The sequence below is a fragment of the Lycium barbarum genome, chromosome 11 (assembly GCF_019175385.1).
Source record: "Lycium barbarum isolate Lr01 chromosome 11, ASM1917538v2, whole genome shotgun sequence".
In the NCBI taxonomy this organism is placed as follows: Eukaryota; Viridiplantae; Streptophyta; class Magnoliopsida; order Solanales; family Solanaceae; genus Lycium; species Lycium barbarum.
The window spans coordinates 102,330,969-102,336,037 of record NC_083347.1 but is presented as its reverse complement, the minus strand read 5'-3'; the positions used below and the strand labels follow the sequence as shown (position 1 = coordinate 102,336,037).

Here is a 5,069-nt window from a genome sequence, read left to right as displayed (position 1 = left end):
TGGTGGGAAGTAGCAAGTACCAGATGAAATAGTAGAGATACACAAAAGCTGTCTCAGACAGAGTCATCATTAAAAAATAAAAGAAGACATACAATAAAAACACAAAAAAGAAAGCATAGGGCCAGTTCCAGAGAACACAAGTTTGTTGCCAAGTATTTAGCAACTGAAAGAAATGGCTCATGAAGCAAAGCTAAATGATTAAAACAGCTCATATTGTTTCCAATCTCCAAAATATTTCTTTAACAGTAGAAAATCAAGTTACTGCACTAAAAGACTAAAAAGCAAGTTCCATTTGTCTGATAATGAATCTTAAACAACAATTTAACACCAATAAAGAACTGCTGGTAATACAAAAATAATATAGAAAACTCTCATTTTTTTTAGAATGGTAACAGCGAACCGAAAACTCTCATTGTTGTCCAACTTCAGCTTTCTTCTTCTGCCATAGCCTATCAACAGCACTATCGGCGTCTCCCTGCAAAAAAGTGTTTTCAAGTCAATTGCAGTAGCAGCACACAAATGATGAATGTCGAGAAACAACAAGATAAACCACCACGACAAGATCCAAAGATAATAATTCTACCAAAAACAAAATCATATAATCATATGCCCAGATCAACAACATGCCCAATGTAATCCCACAAGTGGGAATCATATGCCCAAATCATAGTTCTAAAAATATAAGTGAAAGAAGCATCTCACTTTCTATAACAAGTTTTTGACAATGGATAATAAGCTAGCTGAAAGCCAGCCACCAATATGGCAATATATGCAAAGAGCTAATACTGCTTTTAAAGCATACCATAACTCGTTATCAATGCTCAATTTTCAGTTTCAGTTTCTCAGAAAGAATAATGGGAAAAGAAAAACAGCCAAGAACGTACTGCCAGTACATCATGCAAGATCTAGTGGCATGATAGGTACTCACACATCAGGCTAGTGAGCCATGTAAACCACAACAATTTTGCCCCCACATACAACAATTTTGCTCCATCTCTGACCTTAGACCCTTAATGTGCTCTCCCTTCAACTAAAATATTCATTGAGCATACATCTGTAACTTGGAAATTGTTTTTTTAGTTCTTGCATACTGTGCCTGTAACTTGATTAGGAATTGCTAATTACTACCTATGTTATATGTCAGCTGGTTTTAATATAGATTAACTTCCAATCTTGACACATGATTTGCTCCTAAAAACCAGAGGAATAGTCTTTTGATGCCTTTTTTTTGCCGGTTAAGAAGATTCCTATCGAGCAAAACTCATAGAAAATGGAACATCATCTGAAGTTGTGCACTCGAGCTAAGAACAAATGGTTAACCATAAATTCATCAGCATCTTCTTTTTCTCCTTGTTTCTATTTGTCATCCTTCTCCAAATCCAGTATTCGTCACCTTTTGATTTCTCCTTATCAGCAAGGTCCCAAAGACGGGCTTTTCTTTCCCAAAAGAATTACTCCAATGTCAATAAAAACCATGACCGCAAAAATGAAAGACTCGGTTACTTTCCACCCCCTCCGGGACCTTAGATTTAGAGAAACAGCCACGAAAGGCAACACATGGTTTATGAGCTCTTTGAACACACACGAGGAAAATGAAGCACAACACTTGTATTTCCCTTCTAAGGCATCCAAAGGACGGCTTCTTTGCTTTAAGGGACGGGATACTAAGGATGGCACAAAGAATTCATATGCTTTGGCATGGCAAGAAAGTCTTCCAGACTCTGCTATTCTATTATTGGAAGGCCTAACATTTGTATCCTACACGTATTACGACCACAAAAATCTGTGGCATGGATTATGTGCAGTGGCTCCTTTTGTAAGATGGTCAATGAAAAATGAGTGTTTGAAGCCAGAAAGATGGGTGCTATTCCACTGAGGAGAACTGAGATTAAGAATGGGATCTTGGGTTCAACAACTTCTGCAAGCTAATTTCAGTGAAGTTAAGGTGGAAGGATTTGATAGAGGTGATGTACCTTACTGTTTTGAGAAAGCTGCTGTCATGAGGCATGAGATAAGTCAAATAGGGCAGGAGAATAAGCTGAAGATGCTCGACCTGTTGCGCTGCAAGGCTAGGAGTTACTGTGGTGTTAATCCTGCAGGCAAAGGTAGAGAGATAAATGAAAGAGGATTTCCAATTATAAGACTTACACTGCTGATGAGGAGTGGTTCCCACTCATTCAAGAATGCAACTGTTGTGACTGATATATTTGCAGAGGAACTTGCCTGAGTTGAAGGCTGCATTCTGCACGTAGTGCGGTCAGAAGATCTATCTGTCAGCGACCAGGTACACATTTTTTCCCTTTCTTCTATCAGTATTCAGTAATTACTCCAGAAGGTGGAAGTTAAGGTGGAAGGATTTGACGAATAAGATGTACCTTACTTTTTTGAGAAAGCCGTTGTCATGAGGCACGATCTAGGCCAAATGAAGCAGGAGAATAAGCTAAAGATGTCCGACCAGCTGCGTTGCAAGGCTAGGAGTTATTGTGGCCTTAATCCTGCAGGCTAAAACAGATATGAGTGATGGTAAAGACCCCTGCCATATTATTGATTATAGAAGCCTATTTATACAGTGGCTACATGAGTACAATGAAGGAAGGAAGCAAGAAATCAGGGATATTATTTACAGAGATCAATATATAAGGAATACTATTAATAGAGCAAGATATCTGGAGAAACTATAGCAATCATGTATTGACTGAATCTCTGTTGGAAGATATTTTCCTATTATGCCCCCTCAAGATGGTGGGTCGTTTGGAGACACCAATCTTGAAGCAATTCTTCTCAAAAGGACCACGTGACAGAGCTTTGGTAAACAAGTCTGCAAGTTGGTCACCGGAGCTGATGTGAACAACACGAAGAACATTACTTTGAATCTTCGAGCGGACAAAATGGTAGTCAATCTCAATATGCTTCATTTTGGAATGAAAGACGGGATTGGCACAAAGGTAAGTAGCACCGAGATTGTCACAAAAAAGTGCAGGAACATCAGTCACAGGAACAAATAATTCTTGAAAAAGATTATTCAGCAGTAGCAGAAGCCACAACACGATACTCGGCTTCAGTCGGTGATCTTGCAATAGACCTTTGTTTGTGAGAGCTCCAAGATACTGGATTTTTTCCCAAGAAAACAATAAAACCACTTGTTGAGCTCCGATCATCTTTGTTCCCCCCCCCCCCCCCCCAATCTGCATCTGAATAAGCATGCAAAATAAATGGAGAATTGCGACTAAGAAAGATCCCATGATCTGCAGTGCCTTTTAGACAGCGTAAGACCCGCTTGAGAGAAGACCAGTGGCGTTCAGTTGGTTCACTTGAAAATTGGGCAAGCTTGTTTACAGCAAATGTGATATCAGGACGAGTGAATTGTAGATATTACAGGCAGCCAAGAAGTACTCGAAACTGAGTTGGATCAATCAAAGAGGAGTTGTCAGCATGGGCTAAGTTATGAGTGACTGAAAGTGGAGTTGAAACTGCCTTGGCTTCAAGCATCTGGGCACGTTCAAGGACATCCAAGATGTACTTATGTTGGGACAAGAACAAAACTTCAGTAGTTCGACGCGCCTCTATGCCAAGAAAATAATCCAGATCACCGAGGTCTCTCAAGGAAAACCTATTCCCAAGACACTCAACAAATTGGTTAATGGCAAGAGAAGAAGAACCAGTAATGATCAAGTCGTCAACATAAACCAACAGATACTATAAGACACCTGAGCATGCATAAATGAACAAAGAATTATCTGAGTGTGCCATAGTAAATCCTGACGCAAGCAGATATGATTTTCGTTCAGAAAGCCATGCACGAGGTGCTTGGTTGAGGCCGTATATGGCCTTATGAAGCCGACAAACATGAGTTGGATTAGAGGAGTCAACAAATCCCGGTGGTTGATTCATGTAAAATTCCTCTTGTAGCGTTCCTTGAAGGAAAGCATTATTAAAATTCGCTTGTTGAAGAGGCTAGTTTTTTATAATGGCGAGTGACAAAAGGGTGCGAACAGTTGTTTGTTTAGCCACCGGTGAAAAGGTATCACCGTAATCAAGCCCTGGTCTTTGATGGAAACCTTTAGCGACAAGTCATGCCTTGTACTTGTTGATGGAACCATTTGGATTGTATTTGATTCGAAAAACCCATTTGCATCCGACAAGATTTTTAGATGCATCCTTTAGAACAAGAGTCCATGTGCCTTGGGTTTTTAAAGCATCAATTTCAGCCTTCATGGCAGCCTGCCATTGCGGATGCTTTAATGCCTCAGAAGCATTTCTTGGCTCCAATGAAAGAGAGGAAGATAAGTGGCGGTCATTAGATGGATCCATGGTAGGCAATTGTGAAGGTGGGATAGATGATGCACTAGAATGAGACATTTTGGGTGTGGTATGAACAACTAAGGAAAGGCGATTTACCGGTTTAGAAATGTTGTTCTTTGAGCGAGTAATCATATGGTGCGTCGATTCAGGCACGGGACATGGAGGACTGGAGGAATCCAAATGAGAAGATGATCTCGTTTCCGTATTGTGGGTGGATTTTTCATTTACCTGAGAGGAAGGAATGACAATTTGGGTTTGCAGACGGCAAGGTGACACTGTTGAGAGTGAAGTAGATGTGGCCACCAAATCTGTTTGAGGAGTAGGAAGAGAGGGAATATTTTGTATGCTATTTGTAGAGGATACGTTGGAGATTGGTATGAGAAAATGAGGAGGGAGCCAGCTTGGTAAGTCTGGGGAATCAAATCTTGGAGAATCAGAATCAAAATTCTGAAAAGGAAATGTATCCTCTACGAAATCAACGTGCCTTGAGATAACAAATTTAGATTTGGCTGGATCATAGCAAAGATAGGCACTTTGGTTCTTAGAATACCCTAGGAAAATGCAACGAGTGGATTGGGTCTCTAATTTTTGTCTGGCATATGGCCTAAGCCATGGGTAACACAAACATCCAAAAACTCTGAGTTTAGAGTAATTGGGTTTACGACCAAAAAGATGTTCAAAAGGACAATCATGACTGAGAATAGGAGTATGCATACGATTAATAAGGTAAACTGCCGTTTGAAAGGCAAAAGACCAAAATGAGATGG

General features: G+C 40.1%; 1 long non-coding RNA gene across 2 annotated transcripts; it reads right to left on the bottom strand.

Annotated features, from left to right (window-relative positions):
• Positions 1-271: 271 nt before the first annotated feature.
• LOC132618426 (uncharacterized) lies at positions 272-2,579 on the bottom strand. Of its 2 annotated transcripts, XR_009574097.1 has the most exons (3): positions 2,149-2,579; positions 1,974-2,061; positions 272-475 (listed from the first exon to the last, which is right to left on the bottom strand). It is a non-coding gene; the product is annotated as an uncharacterized LOC132618426 (long non-coding RNA). The 2 variants fall into 2 exon arrangements; XR_009574098.1 differs by lacking the exon at positions 2,149-2,579 and having other exon boundaries at positions 1,974-2,096.
• Between the last annotated feature and the right edge of the window lie 2,490 nt (positions 2,580-5,069).